Raw genomic sequence first — 20,938 nt, 5'->3', positions numbered from 1 at the left:
GCCTTTATTAATCAAAGTATTGAGTACAAGAGCTGGAATGTTATGATGAGGTTGTATAAGGCATTGGTGAGGCCGAATCTGGAGCATTATGTTCAATTTTGGTCACCAAATTACAGGAAGGATATAAATAAGGTTGAAAGAGTGCAGAGAAGGTTTACAAGGATGTTGCCAGGACTTGAGAAACTCAGTTACAGAGAAAGGTTGAATAGGTTAGGACTTTATTCCCTGGAGCCTAGAAGAATGAGGGGAGATTTGATAGAGGTATATAAAATTATGATGGGTATAGATAGAGTGAATGCAAGCAGGCTTTTTCCACTGAGGCAAGGGGAGAAAAAACCAGAGGACACATAGGTTAAGGGTGAGGGGGGAGAAGTTTAAAGGAAACATTAGGGGGGGCTTCTTCACACAGAGAGTGGTGGGAGTATGGAATGAGCTGCCAGATGAGGTGGTAAATGCGGGTTCTTTTTTAACATTTAAGAATAAATTGGACAGATCCATGGATGGGAGATGTATGGAGGGATATGGTCCGTGTGCAGGTCAGTGGGACTAGGCAGAAAATGGTTTGGCCCAGCCAAGAAAGGCCAAAAGGCCTGTTTCTGTGCTATAGTTTCTATGGTTTCTATGGTATGGTTTTACTACAGAAAGATGTTGTGTGCAGAGGTGGTGTGCAGTCTAACAGTGGGTGTTTGCCTTGGACGGTTCTTCTTGCAATCGCAAGAACCTGTTGGACATTGGGTAGCGTAAAATACTGCAAGTCCATTTCCCTTGTTTATTGGAGAGTCAGGCAGAGGGGAAGCTGCATGGTCTCGGTTGTAGCAAGGACTGTGTCTCAAGCTGTGGGACTGCCTGTTGCAGCAGTCGAGGAGAGGAGACGCTGGAGGCGGTATTGCATGTAAAGGACATATGTTTAGTGTGACTGTATGTTCGCTGCTATCTTATATATGCTGTATGTGCCTTGTGATTAGTATGACTGTGTTTTGCATCTTGGGCTCAGAGGATCACTGCTTCTGTCGGCCACGTTCGTGGATATTCATGTACGGTTGAATGATAATTAAACTTGAACTTGAACTTGTGTGTGATCAGTTGTGATCCTCATTCATGATGGAACAGTCTTGAGAAGTCAATTGAGGTTCAGATTCAGATCAGATTCACTTATCTACATTGAAACATAGAGTGAAGTGTGTTGCTTGTGTTATCTACAAACACAATTTAAGGATGTGCTGGGGGCAGCACCCAAGTGTTGCTACAGATAAGAGCGCCAACATAGCATGCCCAAAATGGGGTCCCATCATCAGCTAGTCCGGGGGGGGGGGGGCGATACTGATGATTGAGGCCCGAAAGTTGATCATAAGTCTGAAAGTCAAAGCCCAATGGCTGAATTCACCTATTACTGCTCTTGTTTATTGAATTTAGAGACCTCAGTGAAGAGGGCAAGCATCTTATTGAGGTTGAGAGAGTTTTATCTGTCTGAGGAAAAATAAAGTCAACGAAGATCAGATCAACCATGATCTTATTGAATGACTGAGCTCAGCAGGTGACGTATCCCGACCCCTCTCCTATTCCCCGTACTCTTGGAGCCTGCTATGTTCTACACACACGGCTGAATTTATTAGATATATCTCTTATGAATTGTGCCCAATTCACTGAAATTTAATCTGTTCCTTTCAATATAAATCATTTTAAATCTCAAATTTTACTTGGACATAATTGAATGTCTGGTCAATGCCTTTTATTTCCTGTAAGTGCCACACGAGTTATCAGAACCTCATACATTTAGCTGACTTCAAAACAATGAGCATGCTACGGAATACCTTTAATATTCATGAGTTTCGAGCTGAGCTGTGGCAGTTGTCAGGTGTAGCAACAGCTTCATCATACAAGCGGCTGCATCAAGACTGCTGGCCTGCGAACAAAATCCATTAGAATCGTACATCACAGGTCACCCATGCTGAATTTAGAGTGGTGTCTGTATAATGGCTGACATTAACTATGAATTGCTTGGAGTACATTTCATCCACTTCCTCCCTTCTGCATCACTTCTGTGATAAGCTCTTGTTTGAAGCTACTAATCGCATAGTAATTGTATGAATGACAGTTCAGAGAAATCGAATGTAACTGTCTGGCTTACATTAAAGTTTCAAAAGCACTTGCTATCCTTCATGTTTCCCGATAAATTGTCTTGTCTGAGAAGATTTTAATGATGCTTTGGAATTTTAGGGCAGTGAGAAGTGATGTTTTAGAAATAGATAAGATTTTGTACTAGATTGCCTCATTATTGTCAGAATCAGAATTAATTTTATTATCAATTACTTATATAATGTGAAATTTGTTGTTTTGTGGTAGGAGTACAAAGCAAAGGCATAAAATCACTATAAATTACAAAATAGATGTAAAATTTTTGTGAATTACAAAATAGGTAAAAAATACAAAGGAAGTATTCATGGACCATTCAGACATCTGACAATAGAGGAGAAGGTGTTCCTAAGATGTTGAGTGTGAGTCTTTAGACTCTAGAGTCTCTTATCTGATAGTAGTAATGAGAAGAGAACAAAAGGGGATAACTACACTCACTTGCCCATCAATCGAGATGTTTCCACAGCCAAATATCTCACCTTAAGGACTCTTTGTCTTCTTATTTTATGTACTCGTTATTTATTGCTAATTATTTATATTTACATTTGCATCTTCTGCACTCTAGTTGATCTTTCATTAAATCTTGTTTTAGTTACAATTTTATAGATTTGCTGAGTATTCCTCTGTGAAAATGAATCATCAGGGTTGTATGTGGTGACATATATGTAATCTGATAATAAAATTTACTTTGAACTTTGAACTCTGGGATGGTTCATTATGGAGGCCACCTTCTTGAAGTGCCACCTCTTGAAGATGGTGGGGAGGTTTTTTGCATTGGGATGGAACTGGCTTGGACTGCAACTCCCTGACCCCCCTTGAGTTTCTGTGCATTAGAGCCACCATGCCAAGCTGTGATACATAGCTAATGAAATACAGCGAAAATCCTTTGTTTTCCATGCCATCCAGACAAATCATGCCATCTCTTGAAGTAATGAAAAGGAAACAAACTGCAGTATATAGGATTCCCGATTTTGAGGTTGATTGCTGTTGAGGATGAATCTCTTCTTGGGAGCAACTAGATCTAGGCAGCATGGTCTCAGAATAGAGGTCACCTATTTTTAATGGGAATGACGAGGAATTTCTTCGCTCAGAGAGAAAGTTGGAATTGTCCAGCCCAGAGAGATATAGAAGCCTCCTGTACCTATTAAAATAGCCACTGATAGTGTTCAAGGTTCAACGTGCTGTGCGTTCAAAGATCTCTATGTACACCACTGTTGTAATGTGTGGTTATTTGAGTTACTGTCACCTTCCCATCACCTTGAATCAGTCTGGCCATTCTCCTCTGACCTCTGTCATTAATAAGGCATTTTCACCTACAGAAATGCTGTTCAGTGGATGTTTTTTTTATTTTTTTACCCCATTTTCTGTAAACTCTAGAGACTGTTGTGCATGAAAATCTCAGGGGATCAGCTGTTTCTGAGATACTCAAATCACCCCATCTAGCACCAACAATCATTCTGGGCGCAAAGTCGCTCAGATCACATTCCTTCCCCATTCTAATGTTTGGACTGAACAACATCTGAACCTCTTGACCATGTCTGCATGCTTTTATGCATTGAATTGCTGCCACATGATAGGCCGATTATATAAACAACAGGAATTCTGCAGATGCTGGAAATTCAAGCAACACACATCAAAGTTGCTGGTGAACGCAGCAGGCCAAGCAGCATCTGTAGGAAGAGGTGCAGTCGACGTTTCAGGCCGAGACCCTTCGTCAGGACTAACTGAAGGAAGAGTGAGTAAGGGATTTGAAAGTTGGAGGGGGAGGGGGAGATCCAAAATGATAGGAGAAGACAGGAGGGGGAGGGATGGAACTAAGAGCTGGACAGGTGATAGGCCTGTCCAGCTCCCTCTGTCCCTCTGAATATACCTCTTGCCCATCCTCTGGGTACCCCCCCCCGTCTTTCTTCCCAGACCTCCTGTCCCATGATCCTCTCGTATCCCCTTTTGCCTATTACCTGTCCAGCTCTTGGCTCCATCCCTCCCCCTCCTGTTTTCTCCTATCATTTTGGATCTCCCCCTCCTCCTCCAACTTTCAAATCCCTTACTCACTCTTCCTTCAGTTAGTCCTGTCGAAGGGTCTCGGCCTGAAACATCGACTGCACCTCTTCCTACAGATGCTGCTTGGCCTGCTGCGTTCACCAGCAACTTTGAGGCCGATTATATATTTGCATTAACGACCAGCTGGACAGGTGTATTAAATAAAGTGGCCACTGCATTTATTTGAAGCTGGAGCAGATTATTGGGCTATTTGGAATGCAACAGTAAATAGGATCAGGTAGAAACATGGTGTTAAGTTGAATGTCAGATCAGCAATAGACTTTGCAAATGCTTGAACAAGATTAGGGTGTGGTATTGTTCCTGTTACGTTCCTGCTTAAGCCTATAACTCTGCAGGGGCATAAGCCATCAATAGCAGCTCACCAGAATACTCTGTTCTGGACCAGTCTTTCAAGTTGTCCCCCAGTGTAGCCCATCTTGGAATATTCTTCCTCTCCTAGGCATGAGGTCTTTGGAGCATCAGTTGGAGTTTCTGAGGTGCTGGGTTTTTATGGGGTGGTGTTGCTAGCTCCATACCGAACCCTCCTCCTTTTGCAGCTGGGCTTGGGACTGTCCCTGGTGGGGTTACTGGTATTGTTGCTCCTACTTTTTTATGATTTTTAACACCACACTCCAAAGTGTTATGTTGTTCAGAGGCACAGCGTACAATTATATCAATTTGTAATTCAAATACTGTCTCATTGCACTCTCGTCTTGCAGACAGGCTGGGCACATTCATTCTCTCACGCCATGCAGAAGTGATATTCACTCGCTATAGCAGATGAATATGAATCAACATGCTGAAAAGATGAAGCTGTCTTCAGATTTTTGCCTCGAGATTCAAGATTATTTCATGTCTTTTCCAATATACAAGTGTAAAGGAGAACAAAACAATTGCTCCTCCGGATCCGATGCAACACAAAAATAATACACACAAGATAAAGGACACAATAAATAAAAAAAAGATCAAAGTAAATTTATTATGAATACGCAAATATGTCACCATATACATACAACCCCGAGATTCATTTTCTTGTGGGTGTGCTCAAGGAACTGATAGAATCGTAATTGTAACAGGGTCAATGACAGATCAACCAGAGTACAAAAGACAACAAACTCTGTAAATACAAATATATATAAATAGAACTAAATAATGAGAAAATGAGATAAGTATAAATACATAAGATAGCTTATATACATACTGTAGATCTATGTTGTGTACATAGAGTGACACTGGGTACAGGAGTGTCTGTACATAAGGTGACTCTGACAGGGAGTGATGAAGTAGTGACTAAGTCAGAATCTTGTTGGTTCAAGTCCCGCTCTGTAGCCTCGAGGACAAAGCCCAACCTGACACCCCGGTGCAGGACTGAGAGGATCCTGCATTATCATTGGTCCAATCATTCTGATGAATCTTCAAGCTGGGTTCCTCTGAATTTGGATGACTTCGCCCCTGTACTCATGACGCAGTACACACATTGCTGCTCAAGAAAATGGAGCACTTCATGCTGTTAATTTTCTTGCAATATTTCTAGTCATATCTTGACACAAAGTCCTCCAAAGAGAAATATGCGCAATGTTCTCAGAAAGCTGATGCATGGTATTCTTCAAGTGACAACCACTGCATCTGGGGTGACCCAATGCATTAACTAACATTAGACAGTGCTCAACAGCTCAGGAAGGACCAGCGGAGAGAGAAATAGCATTTCCTTGCTGATATTTTTCACCCATTTCTTCCACTATCTATTTAATTTTATATGTTTCTCCGTTGTGGCATCTATGTGGCTGGGCCACCACAGGTTGTTGTTGATGTTCACTCCCAGGGATCAGAGGCTCTGTGGGCGTCAGCTTCGTAGAGGATACTGACATTGGTTTGCCTACCTTGTCAATGGATCCATCATTAAGGACCCACACCACCCAGGATATGCCCTCTTCTCATTGCTACCATCAGGGAGGAGGTACAGGAGCCTGAAGACACATAGTCAACACCTTAGGAACAGTTTCTTCCCCTCCGTCATCAGATTTCTGAATGGACAATAAACCCATGTACACTACCTGACTTGTTTTTGCTCTCTTTTTGCATTACTTATTTTTTTTAGATTATGAGAACACTCAGTCCTCTTTTATTGTCATTTAGAAATGCATACATGCATTAAGCAATGATACAATATTTCTCTGGTGTGATATCACAGAAAAAAAGACAAACCAAAGACTAACACTGACAGAACCACATAATTATAACATATAGTTACAGCAGTGCAAAGCAATACCATAATTTGATGAAGAACAAACCATGGGCACAGTAAAAAAAAGTCTTAAAGTACCTGACTCCCGAGTCCCCGATAGCAGGCGGCAAAAGGGAGAAACTCCCTGCCATAAACCTCCAGGCACCGTCAACTTATTGATGCCTTGGAAGCAGCCAACCACAGCTGACACTGAGTCCATACGTCCGAAAACTTCGAGCCTCCGACCAGCCCCTCCGATACAGCCTCCCGAGCGCCATCCTCTGCTGAGCACCTTCGCCCTAGCCCCAGCTGCTGAAACAAGCAAAGCCGAGGATTTCACTGCTTTCTGCTCCAGAGATTCTGGTTACCACACAGTAGCAGCGGCAGCGAAGCGGGCATTTCAGAAGTTTTCCCGGTGTTCCTCTGTACTCTCACATCTGTCTCCATAAAATCAGAATTGTGCACGGTCCCCTATTTGACAGATTACAGATATCATTCACCGGAGAGGCCGCGCGCGCGCTGTCGTTGCCCCGCCATCTTCTCCTCATATACATTTCTTATTGTAATTTAAATTTTTATTGTCTTTTACAATGTACTGCTAGCAATTTCATGACATATGCCAGTGATATTAACCTGATTCTGATATCTGCAGTGATGGATTTTCTGAGGTGCCCCTGGGATTTTGTTCATGACAGTGCTGTTCTGACCCGATGTGGAATCAAAAAAAATGTAGAGTATGTATGCTGAGATCAGGGAGTACAGAAAATTGAGCCGGGAGAAGTGTAACAAAGCAACTGGTCCTGATGAAGGGTCTCAGCCCAAAATATCGACGTTTACTGCCCTCCATAGATGTTGCCTGACCTGCTGAGTTCCTCCAGCATTTTGTGTGTGTGGCATAAATCTACTGGGGATGTTGCTGTACTCCTAACAGACATCAGTTACTGATCTCCCCCCGGGAATTGAGATGGAACACAAGAAATACAGATTCTGATTCATTCAGAGCCCATCTACGTTAAAACACACAGTGTAATGCAACATTAGTGCTAAACAGCCAACACAGTGTAAGGGTGTATTGGGGGCAGCCTGCAAGTGTTCACCACATATTCTGCCGCAAACATAGCATAACCACCATGTTCGCAAAACGCACGAGCAGCAATAATTACATCACAGCAACAAGTGGTGGTACAGTAGCGTAGAGGTTAGCACAACACTTTACGGTACCAGCAACCCAGGTTCAACTTTCCACCACTGCCTGCAAGGAGTTTGTACGTTCTCCCGGTGACCATGTGGATTTCCTCCAGGTGCTCCAGTTTCCTCCCACAGTCCAAAGATGTACCGATTGGTAGGTTAATTGGCAATTATAAATTGTTCTGTGATTACGTTGTGTTTAAATCGGGGGATTGCTGGGAGGCAAGGGCCAGAAGGGCCTATTCCGCACTGTATCTCAAAAAATAAATAAAGAAATAAAAAATAGCATCAAAACAAGCCCCTTACCTCCCTCCCACTCAACCATGCTCACACACAGTCACTCCTCTAACCCCTGGATAGGCCTGGCCAGGACTCCAGTGGGCTCACAGACCCGCAGACATGGTGTTTTCGACTTCCCCAGTGCTCTTGTAGATCCACGGCTTTCACCACTGGGCTTTGATCTTTGGTATTGACCCCAGGAGGCACAAACGACAATGAATGAGGACCCCAAAATCCAGGCCTTGAACTCTGGACTCACCGATGACAGGTCCCCAAACACTGGGCCTCGAGCTCCAATCTCGCTGACTCACATACCTTGGGGGTCACTTGCGTCCTTGGAGAAGGAGTAGGCACACAGTTTTATATAAGTACCTTGCCTAGACATTTCTCAACTCATCCACTATATTGCTTCCCACACAAAAATAAATAAACCCATTCAATCAATTGATGCTATTTACATATTGAACTTATGTGTTAAATAATTCTGTTCACTGTTACACAGTTACGCTGTAAATTCAGATCGTTATGAATTCAGTGCCTTGATTTCTTTGCTCAGTCCCAGCTTCACTGAAATATCCTACGCTATAATATTCTGTAATATCCTATCCAGGCACTCATTATTCCAGTAGATCACTTATTCACGCAGGCTTCACATCCTTTTCTGCACTTATTACCTCAATTAATTGTCTTCATGGCTTTGAATATATTGTATTATGTACTCTGCTCATCAATTATACAGATGAGCTCATGATCTCTCAAGCTACCTCGTCATGGCCTCTGCATTCTGTTTCCCTGCACTCTCTTCTGTATCTGTAATTCTGCGTTCTGTTTCTCCTTTTGTGCTACCTTGGTGTGCTGGTGTATGGAATTAACTGTTTGATTGGCAGGCAAACAAATACTCTTCACTCCATCTCAGTACATATGACAATAATAAACCAGTGCCAATTACTGTCTTCTTAACGTCACCTGTATGCGATCGGCTGCCCGTAAGACTGAATACAGAGACAACAATTCTTCAGAATCAGAATCAGACTTATTATCACTGACATATAACGTGAAGTTTGTTGTCTTGTGGCAGCAGTGCAGTGAAAGAAGTAGAAATTATTATTAAGTTACAATAGGAAATAAATCGTGTAAGAGAGGAATAGTGAGGTCATGTTCATGGGTTCGCGAATCATTCAGCAATCTGAATCCCAGCTGTTCCTAAAGCATTGAGTGTGGGTCTCTATGTTCCTGTCCACCTCTCTGATGGTAGCAATGAGAAGAAGATATGTCCCAAATGTTGAAGTCCTTAATGATGGATACTGTTGGCAATCACAATAAAATTCAGTGCATTACTGAACACCATGAATTCTAGTGTAATCATCTACTTTGGTTCCATCTTCAATCTTTGTGACTGAGGTATCACCATATATTGACTCCTACTCTGGCTCGCCCATTCCTCGTTGTCGCAGCTACCTTTAGAGCCAAGATACTTTCCCCTCTGGCTTTCCTCATCTGGACTGTCAATGAAGCTTGTCACCAACTCTGATATAACTTCTCACAGTCTGAAACATTTCTCCATGGCTGATGTATCTAAAACTAGAGCACATAAGATCATGGTAAGTGGTAGGAGGTTCAGAATCAGAATCAGGTTTATTATCACCAGCATGTGATACGAAATTTGTTAACTTAGCAGCAGCACTACAATGCAATTCATAATACAGTATAGAAGAAAAAACAAAATAAAATAAAAATAATACTTTATTGTCGCCAAACAATTAGTACTAGAACGTACAATCATCACAGTGATATTTGATTCTGTGCTTCACACTCCCTGGATTACAAATATTAAATATTAAAAATATGAAAAATAGTTAAAATTAGTACATATTAAAAATTTAAATTATAAATCATAAATAGAAAATATAAAAATGGAAAGTAAGGTAGTGCAAAAAAACCAAGAGGCAGGTCTGGATATTTGGAGGGTACGGCCCAGATCCGGGTCAGGATCCGTTCAGCAGTCTTATCACAGTTGGAAAGAAGCTGTTCCCAAATCTGGCCGTACGGGTCTTCAAGCTCCTGAACCTTCTCCCGGAGGGAAGAGGGACGAAAAGTGTGTTGGCTGGGTGGGTCGTGTCCTTGATTATCCTGGCAGCACTGCTCCGACAGCGTGCGATGTAAAGTGAGTCCACGGACGGAAGATTGGTTTGTGTGATGTGCTGCGCCGTGTTCACAATCTTCTGCAGCTTCTTCCAGTCTTGGACAGGACAACTTCCATACCAGGTTGTGATGCACCCTAGAAGAATGCTTTCTACGGTGCATCTATAAAAATTAGAGAGGGTTTTAGGGGACAGGCCAAATTTCTTTACTTTTCTCAGGAAATAAAGGCGCTGGTGGGCCTTCTTGACAGTGAACTCTGCTTGGTTGGACCAAGTCAGGTCATTTGTGATATTGACCCCAGGAACTTAAAGCTTTTGACCTGTTCTACTTGCGCACCACCGATGTAAATTGGGTCAATGTAAATAAATAACTAAATCAATTACAGTATATGTATATTGAATAGATTAAAAATTGTGCAAAAAACAGAAATGCTATATATTAAAAAAGTGAGGTAGTATCCAAGGGTTCAATGTTCATTTAGGAATCGGATGGCAGAGGGGAAGAAGCTGTTCCTGAATTGCTGAGTGTGTGCCTTCAGGCTCTGTACCTCCTACCCGATAGCAACAGCAAGAAAAGGGCATGCTCTGGGTGCTGGAGGTCTTTAATAGACAAGACCTGAGTGGGATGCTCTTTTACAGAGGGTAGTCTGAATGGGAATTGTACAGTCTGAATGGATGGTGGAGGCAGATATGGTATAATTAAGGAATATCTATATAAGCAATTGAATTGCCAAGGCATAGAGGGTTATAGATCAAGTGCTGGTAAATAAGTAACCCTCTGACTCGTTCCATCAATCCAATTGGCTAGCTCATCCTGTATCCCATGTGATCTAACCTTCCAGACTAATTAACAATCCAAGCATCCAGGCATCAAGAAAGGCCTTGCTAAAGTCCATTCTTACAATGTCTGCTGCCCTGCTCTCATCAATCATCTTGGTCACCTCTTCAAAAGACTTCCCGCCTCTATCGGTAAAGAGTTGGTGTGTAACCGCGTAGGTTTTCTCTGGGTGCTCTGCTTCCCTCCCACGGTCCAAACATGTACCATTTGGTAGGTTAGTTGGTCATTGTAAATTGTCCCGTGATTAGGATAGGGTTAAGTCAGGGGTTGCTGGGTGGCGCGGCTCAAAGGGCTGGAGGGCCTGGGCACGCTGTATCTCAATATGCAAATAAATAGAAGATTAAAATTCACAAGACACAAATTCCCATGCAAAAAGCTGACTATCTCTAATCAGTCCTGTCTTTCCAAATGGAGATAGATTCAATCTCTCAGAATCCCCACCACTCATGTTTCTGTCCCTGGCTTGTCCTTTCAGCCCTTCTTAAATAAACGCACAACATTATCCATCCTTGAGGCTTCTCATACTTAATTGGCAGCTATCGATGATACAAGTACCTCTACCAGGACCCCAACAAATCACTTCCTTGCTTCCTACAACATCCTAAGGTTAATTTGGTTAGGCCTGGGGTTTTAATCCCCTTTCTGCGTCTCAAGACTCACATCATCATTTCATAATACCAATAATTTTCAGGCCATCCCTATTCTATTCCTTCAATCAGAATGAACCCCTGACAAATTGGAGAAGGAAACTTGAACTGATAATACACCAAACACTAATTACAGCTTGCCATTCAATACCATCACCCCATTGATATTAATCACTAAACATGGGCCTATGTACCTCCCTTTGCCTTGGATCCTTAACTTCCTTATCAGGAGACGACAGTCAGTGTGGATCACTGATAGAATCCCCTCTTTGTTTGCAACTGCATTACCCTGTCACAGTGTGTGGAGGTTGACATTGCTATGTGACGGCGTGACTGAAGCTTTCAGGACAATTCAGGCACGCCAGGGGAGTCTGGTGGTCACGGTTTGGTGCCTCAGTGCTCGTTTACTAGTTTGGATCAACCATAGAGATATAACTTAATCAATGTCTGAACAAAAAGCCATCATCAAGAATGCAGACATGCCTGAAGATATTAACAAGAGATGAGGTGATTACATGACCATTGTAATCAAGTATGAGGCACTGGGGATCAAATGCTTATAATAAGTAATTTGTTTCTTAAATTAAGCCTGTAATCCCTCTGTTGCCTGAGGGGTCGGTAGGGAAACTCTGATCTAGAATGACCTTGACAAAAAGTGTAACCCTACATGGCATTACCTTTCACACCAGTGTCACCCCCCAGGATCAGAGTAGAGTCACTCTTTACCCTAAGTCACACTCCAGGGCTGGACAATACATAGCATTATATTGTGGGCAGAAACTTTTGCAGCCGTGTGACTCATGAAACTGAACTCTATATCTATTTCTACCTGGGTCAGGCAGCCATCCTCTGGTTTAACTGTGTGGGAAGATGCTGAACTAAGGGCTTCTGAATGAAATTGATCGAAGTAGAAAACAAGAAAAATGAACCTTTCGTTTTGACTAACCTACAAAGGGAAACACAAGGAAGAATGTGCTCTGTGTGATTTCCGGCATGGTGCTTTTAAATTTTCAGGTTGCCTTATTTTAACCTCAAGTCGTTTTACAATGCATAACTGCTTTTTGGTGAGTTGCATTTATTTTCCTGTCATTTTTTTTCAAGATTGTTTAAGATTCAAGATTCAAGATTGTTTAGATAGATAGATAGATAGATATACTTTATTGATCCCAAGGGAAATTGGGTTTCGTTACAGCGGCACCAACCAAGAATAGAGCATAAATATAGCAATACAAAAACCACAAACAATGAAACAACAAAATGCAAACTATGCCAGGTGGAAAATAAGTCCAAGACCAGTCTATTGGCTCAGGATGTCTGACCCTCCACGGGAGGAGCTGCATGTTCGATGGCCACAGGCAGGAACGACCTCCCGTGCCGCCCAGTGTTGTAACTCGGTGGAATATGGCCGAAGTCCAACAGCAAAAAGTTCAATATCCAGTCTGCAAACACATTCATCCATCGTAATATGACCTGGATTGCACCATTTCCTGGTGTTTAATGCCATTTCCAGTAAAGGAGAACAAAATAATTGTTACTACGGACTCGATACAGCACAAAAAAAAACATAAGGTAAAGAACACAATAATAAAAGAAACACATGAACATAAATAATAAGATAGCTTATAAACCTAGCAACACACACAAAAAATGTTGGTGAACGCAGCAGGCCAGGCAGCATCCACAGGAAGAGGTACAGACGACGTTTCAGGCCGAGACCCTTCGTCAGGACACAAGCCTAGACGGATTGTATGTACATAACACGATACTACTCTCAGGAGTGTCTGTACATAAGGTGATTCTGACGGGAAATGATAAAGTGGTGGTGGTGGTGTGGTGAGGGGGTGGGGGCATTAGTGGGAGGAGGTGTTGATCAGACCTTTGGTTGTAGACTCCCGGGGGAAAAGATTATGACTTTATCTATGCTCCTCTCAATGTTATATACCAATGTAAGGTCACCACACAGCCTCTTACACTCCATCAAAAGATGCCCAGTCTATCCAACCTCCGCTTATAACTCAAGCCCTCCAGGCCAGGTTTCACCCTCAGGAACCTTTTCTGGAATATTGGGCACAATCAAGATTCAAATTGTTTAATGTCATTTCCAGTACACAGGTGTAAAGGAGAACAAAATAATTGTTACTCTGGATCTGATACAGCACAGAAAAACAGAAGAAAATAACACAAAAATAATAAGTAAAAACATACAACAAATATAAATACATAAGATTGCTTATATACATTGATTGTGATGCTGGGCACAGGAGTGTCTGTACATAAGGTGACTGACAGGAAATGATAAAGTAGTGGTTGGGGGTGTGGAGGGGTGGGTTAGTGGGTGGAGGTGTTGATCAGCCTTACGTCTTGGGGAAAGTAACTGTTTTTTGAGTCTGGTGGTGGTCCTGGCAGGGATGCCAAGCAGCCTCCTCCCTGATGAGAGTGGGACCAACAGTCCATGGGCAGGGTGGGTGGGATCCTTCACAATTAAAACTCCTTTTCAACTTTTGCAGTTCAATAAATCAATTCTCACATATCAAAAAACGATCCCCTGTTTACTGATCGACCTTGAATTATCGCCAGCTCATCTGTCAGCCCTCAGATGTCTTTGCGAACAATTCTTTTGACAGAATCCTGCAAGGGTTACTGATTGTCCCTTTCAACTTAATAGGGACCTCAGCGCCCTTCCATCTGAGTAAATGTATTGGAGCAAATTAACGCAAACTGTGGCCCCGGGTATTCATTAGCTGGACATACTGTAAACATTTATTACACCAAGAGCACAAGACTGTACGCCCGCAGGCTAAACAAATAAAAACGTCAAAATGATGCATTAGCTGCACTTGGGAGATATTTTGCTACGTTGCTTGGAAGGTGAAGTGCAATTTGGAAAGAGTTATAGTTAAAAGCATTACAAAGGATGGCAACCAGCAGAGTTTATTTATCAGTTTTATATTTAGTGTGCCACACTGCTCTTCTACAATTTCTCCAGTTATCTCGTTCCGGCTGTCACTGGACCGGGTGGTGCCACTGGAAGCAGCAGCCAGCGGTGTGAGACACAGAAGGCCGCAGATGCCAGAGGAGTCAGTGGGTCTGCAGACAGAGATGGACAGTTGACATTTGAGATCATGACCATTCAAGTGATCCAGATGAGGGTTCTCGACCCAAAACATCGGCGGTCTGTTTTCCTCCATGCATGTTGCCTGCACTGGTGCTTTGGGCAGCCCTTCACGACACAAGTTTATTTGTCACGTGTACATTGAAACGTACAGTGAAATACGTTGTTTGTGTTCACAATCAGTGCACCTAAGTGTGCGCTGGGGGCAGCCCAGAAGTGTCGCCATGCTTTTCAGTGCCAACGAGGCATTCCCACAATGCTCAGCAGAGCAACACAGTACACAACAAGCAACAAACAACAACAGCAAAAAACAATCCCCATTCCTCACTCCCACCACCCACACACATACATAGCCCTTTCACCCCAGGAGGGGCCTCTAGCTCCAGCCTTGATGCACTATCAATTACTCCAAAAGACTGGAAGTAGAGTAAATACTGAAAGGCTTTTATTAACAGTAAATGGACCAACGTCCATGCTGAGTATCTGTCCTGGACTGAGGGAGGAGCAGTGACACAATCGCCTTTATTCAGGGGTCTGTGGGAGGACCCACAGGAGCAGTCAGCAGAGGGGCGTGTCCAGACTGGTAACCCAGTTACAACCTATGTATATATATCTGGTTTACCACAAGCCTCTAGCGGACACAGACTTGAGCCTGCCGACACCAGGCTTCAAACTCTTCTGGGCACATACTGTTAGAACTATTGCCAAAAAAAACAATGAGAAACACTGACCTGGAGACAGTTTAAACTGAAGTAGGCCACCTGTGTCGATTGGCCATCTACTAAGAGGTTAAAACATAATGAATCGATTACACTCTCCCAGTCATTGTTCCTGGAGAAAGACAAGACTAGGTTAGGTCAGCAACACGACCCCGTGTGAGGGGCAAAGGTACACCAGTATTTATTTAAAGTTCTGTATTAGAGTCTTGTATGGGTAGTACAGTGATTAACACAATGCTTTACAGTATAGGTGACCTGGATTCAATTTCTGATGCTGCCAGTAAGAAGTTTGTACGTTCTCCCTGGGACTACATGGGTTTCCTCCCACAGTCCACAGATGTACTGGTTGGTAGGCTTGTTGTTCATTGTAAATTGTCCCGTGATTAGGTTAGGATTAAATTGCTGTGCAGGGCCTATTCCGTGCTGTATCTCAATAAAATAAAAAAAACATTCAACACCAAAGCCAGCCATTCTGTACTGATGCAAACACAATGTTGCTCCCAGTATTCAGTCCCAATTCATCACTGTAACCTTCTGCACCTTGTTTATTATTGCAGAAAGAGAGGCTAGTGAGCCAACTGGGCATTTGTCAGCTCCCAGTACACCAATCCCACACACCCCATTCCCCTTGCAGTTAACTCCCTCTCTCTCACGCCCATCGAATCTCTTTTCGTCACGCAATCACCCACAGGCTGGCTGGCCACTTCACCTTTAGGAGGAAGGTTGACCATAGTCATAGGGAGAAGGTGCAAACTCTGAGGTCAGAATCGAACCCAGGTCTCAGGGGCTGAGAGGCTGCAACTCTAACCTTTAACAGCCCTTGTCATCCATGAATCCTGTAGCATTGTATCTAGTTTTCCTTTAACCACTTTCCACAAAAGTGAATTCCACATTACAGCAGGGACTGGTTACGCTCCCACGGTGAAGAACTCTTTCATAAACTTATCAGACAGAAAGCATTCTGTCTGGATGCATAATGGCTTGGTATGGCAACTGCCCTGCACGTGATCTCAAGAAACTGCACATCAGAGGAACCAGCCTCCTTTCTATGGACTCTGTTTGTCCTTCTCACTGCCTCAGTAAAGCAGGCAGCATAATCAAAGATGCCCCACCCACCCCAGACATTCTCCCTACCTCACCTCTCCCTTTGGACAGAAGATACAAAAACGTCAATGCACATACCACTAGGCTCAAGGGGAGCTTCTACCCCACTGTTACCAGACTTTAGCATGGACCTCTTGTAGGATAAGTTGATCTCTTGGCTTCACGAACTACCTGGTTATGATCCTGCACTTTATCATTTATCTGCATTAAACTTTCCCTGTAGCTTTAACACATCTTATCTGCATTGATTTTTTTTTAACCTTTTTCCAGCTGAATCCACTGTGCAATAATTTGTGTTTATAAGGTGTGTTAAAAATCAAACTTACAACACTGAACAGCATTTGTAAAATGAAAAATGCCAGTACGTACAAAATGATATCTACAAGAAAGCAGAATAATAGCTCCATACTTATTCTGGTCCGGTGTGATCTCCTGTCAGCCCCTGTCTCTCTCCCCTATTGAGGGTGATGAACTCCTTTTTATTTGGCACGTGGACATACTATCTTTAATTACTCACAAAGTTAACTTAAGACTACACATAAATAGGAATTTGATGCCCCCCACAATATAGTTATAATCATATTACAAAATAAACCGAAGTATTCTAAAGGGATTGGACAGGCTAGATGTAGGAAGAATGTTCCCAATGTTGGGGAAGTCCAGAACAAGGGGTCACAGTTTGAGGATAAAGGGGAAGCATTTTAGGACCGAGATGAGGAAAAACTTCTTCATACAGAAAGTGGTGAATCTGTGGAATTCTCTGCCACAGGAAACAGTTGAGGCCAGTTCATTGGCTATATTTAAGAGGGAGTTAGATACGGCCATTGTAGCTAAAGGGATCAGGGGGTATGGAGAGAAGGCAGGTATAGGGTTCTGAGTTGGATGATCAGCCATGATCATACTGAATGGCTGTACAGGCTTGAAGGGCTGAATGGCCTACTCCTGCACCTATTTTCTATGTTTCTATGTATCTTCCTTAAATACAATATTCAAACAACATATACATGTTTACACATCCTCATCACTAGAGAAGTGAAATATTCTGGCGTGTATGGCGAGAAAGGTACCATAAAGACAACTGAGCGCGATTTAGAACTAAGCTAAACGTTGGTGTCTGACTCTGAATGTATGTAGCAATGCAGAGGGAAAATAGTTGGTTTATTATGAGAACACACTGTACCGGTGATGACATTGAAGTGTACACACTCACTGCACCAACAGCAGAATGACAAGGCAGTGTTTGTGCGTGAGGGTATGTGCGTGTGTAAGGAGTGCCCACTGACACATTCATTCGTCATTACTAGCACCAGATTATCTGGTGTATGTGAGAGTTCTGTGCACAAATGGACTGCCATTTTCCTACATTATACTTTATACCTTATTGTCGCCAAACAATTGATACTAGAATGTACAATCATCACAGCGATATTTGATTTTGTGCTCCCCGCTCCCTGGATTACAAATATTAAAGATATTAAAAATAGTAAAAATTAGTAAATATTACAATTTAAATTTTAAATCATAAATAGAAAATAGAAAAATGGAAAGTAAGGTAGTGCAAAAAAACCGAGATGCAGGTCTGGATATTTGGAGGGTACGGCCCAGATCCGGGTCAGGATCCGTTCAGCAGTCTTATCACAGTTGGAAAGAAGCTGTTCCTAAATCTGGCCGTATGAGTCTTCAAGCTCCTGAGCCTTCTCCCGGAGGAAAGAGGGACGAAAAGTGTGTTGACTGGGTGGGTCGTGTCCTTGATTATCCTGGCAGCACTGCTCCGACATTAATACTGTAATACAACATCATAACAGCACAAGACATCTTCAAGAAAGTAACATGCAAGTCACAAGTGCAAGGTTTTACTCCAGGACAGGTTCTGCACCCCCATTCCTGTATATTATGCCTCCAGATTCTTTCTCTGGTATTTCCCTCCTCTTCCCTTTCCCTGGTTCCAAGCTTCGATATTCTGTTGGACATCTGAGGTGTCAAAGAGGAATCTCGTTACAGTTGTAAACTGATTTTTCTGCTTGACGGGTCATCGAGAAATCAAGTCTTGCCTCTTCCTTTCATGATGCAAAGATTGCTGTCATAGCCAGCAGTGCGTGAGACAGAATAGGTTTAACAACACACAAGAGAGGTGCAATGAAGGCATCCTGTAAATGCAGCCTGTGTTTCTCCGTTAACAGCTACACAAACTGGAGGCAGCGCAGAACGTTGATACTCCCCACACAAGCACTCATACTGCAAAAGGGGAACACATTACTGAGCTTTAGGACTCTTAATAGTGTTGGTGGACACAGGGATCTTGGTGTCCAAGTTCTTAGCTCCCTGACAGTGACTACGCAGGTGACTAAAAATACATACTGTACGGCATGCTTGTCATTATTAGTTGAGGCATTGGGTTTAAAAGGCAGGAGCTTTATAAGTTTCAAGTTAGGCCACACTTGGAGTATTGCATACAGTTCTGTAATACTCGCCCCGTTATAGGGAGGATGCTGAGGCTTTAGAGAGGGTGCAGGAAAATGTAACCAGGATGTTGCCTGGATTCGAGGGTATGTGCTATAAGGAGAGCTTGGACAAACTTGGCAACACATACAAATTGCTAGAGGAACTCAGCAGGTCATCTGTGGAAGTAAATAAACATTCAGTGTTTTGGGCAGAGACCCTTCTTCAGGACTGGGAAAGAAAGGGAAAAATGCCACTTTGGGACAAACTTGGTCTGTTCTCTCTGGAGGGCAGAGGCTGAGGGAAGCCTTGATAGAACTTTAACAAGAAGCGGTGGGTGTCTGGAAAGGGCCTGCCGGGCAGGTGGTGGTGGTGGTGCTTAAGAAATTTTTGGACGTCAGTAGGATTTCCTAAATATGAGTTTGCAGTTCTAGTTGGTGGTAAGGAGGACAAATACAACGTCAGCATTCATTACCAGAGGACTAGTAATGTAGTTTCAGAGGAGGGGATTTCACTCAGGTCCACTGCCCAAGTAGAAAAAGGCAGCGGCGGATCGCGGTAGCATAATTGAGCTTGATCAGAAATTAATCCGGATATCAGAAGTTTCAGAGGAGGGGTTTCACTCAGGTCCTCTGCCCGAGTTGAAAAGGGTGGCGGCGGATCGCGGCAGTGTAATTGATCTCTGACCAGCGTCTAATGTGTGCTCGGGATTGATTAGCAAGAGCAAAATGGAAGGAAGGCAGGGACAAGCGCAGCAGCCAGAGTTAGATTGGTGATCTTGAGCCTTTAGCTCTACGAGGCTTCAGTCAGAGAAATCAAAAAAAAAGAAAAAAATGCTCTAGGTAAAGTTTTTTTTTCTCTCTTCTGTTCTTTATATCTGCTCAGTTAGAACAGTCAAGATGCCAGGCAGGACAGTTGAATGCTCCTCTTGTGGGACGTGGGAAGGCAGGGAGCCTTCCAGTGTCCCTGACGACTACGATTGCGAGAAGTGTATTCAGCTGCAGCTTCTAATGATCCAGGTCAAGGAGTTGGAGTTGGAGCTGGATGAACTCCGGATTATCTGGGAGGATGAAGGGTTGATAGATAGGATATACACCCAAGGTGCAGGACACAGGAAACTGGGTGATAGTCAGGAAGGGGAAAGAGATTAAGGAGCCAATGCAGAGTACCCCTGTGGCCATCCCCCTCAAAAACACTTTAGGTACTGTTGGGGGACAGGGCGGGATGACCTAACAGACGAAAGTCACAGTGGTCAGGTCTCTGCCACTCAGCCTGCCTCTGTGTCTCAGAACAGAAGGTGGGGATGGGGGGGAAGAGGCACGCTGTGGTGGTAGGGGATTCGTTAGGGGGACAGACAGAAGGTTCTGTGGGTGAGAACGAGATTCCCAGATGGTATGTTATCTTCTGGGTACCAAAGTCCGGGACATCTAGGATCGAGTCCTCAGTATTCTGAGAGGGTGGGAGGGTGAACAGCCAGAGGTCGTGGCCCATGTAGGTACTAATGACACGGGTAGGACGGTGGTGAGATTCTGCACAGAAAGTTCACGGAGTTAGGTGCCAAGTTAAAGGGCAGGAGCTCCAGAGTTGTGATCCAGGATTACTACCTGTGCCACTTACTAGTGAAGCTAGCTCTAGGAATTTATAGAGCTTACTATGTGGATAAGAAGTTGCTGGAGGAGGGACGGCATAAGTTTTTTAGAGAACAATTAAGGAAGAAATTGGGAAGGCTAAAAGAAGGCATGAAGTTGCTCTAGCACAGGGGTCCCCAACCTTTTTTGCACCACGGACCGGTTTGATATTGACAATATTCTTGCGGACTGGACGATCGGGTGGGGGGGGTGTGATAATCACAACTGGAATATAGGTGATAAGTCAACTATAAGCCACTTATAAGTGGCTAATACATTCAATTTTGTTTCTATAAGGGTTTATCTAATGAATTTAATATTAAACACACAGCGCATATTTTCCTCGCATGAATATAGTGATAAGTCAATTATAAGTCACTTATAAGTCAATGGCATCATAATATTTTAAGTAACATTTGGATATTAAACACACAGCGCATATTTTC

General features: G+C 43.1%; 1 protein-coding gene and 1 pseudogene across 4 annotated transcripts in view; both read left to right on the top strand.

Annotated features, from left to right (window-relative positions):
• Positions 1–20,938, top strand: part of galntl6 (polypeptide N-acetylgalactosaminyltransferase like 6) — a 1,306,113-nt gene that overhangs the window by 293,486 nt on the left and 991,689 nt on the right. The gene's annotated exons all lie outside the window — the stretch shown is intronic.
• On the top strand, positions 11,934–14,601 carry LOC134346405 (dynein light chain LC6, flagellar outer arm-like; annotated as a pseudogene).

The sequence above is a fragment of the Mobula hypostoma genome, chromosome 5 (genome assembly GCF_963921235.1).
Source record: "Mobula hypostoma chromosome 5, sMobHyp1.1, whole genome shotgun sequence".
Lineage (NCBI taxonomy): Eukaryota > Metazoa > Chordata > Chondrichthyes > Myliobatiformes > Myliobatidae > Mobula > Mobula hypostoma.
This window is presented reverse-complemented; position numbering and strand designations above follow the sequence as displayed.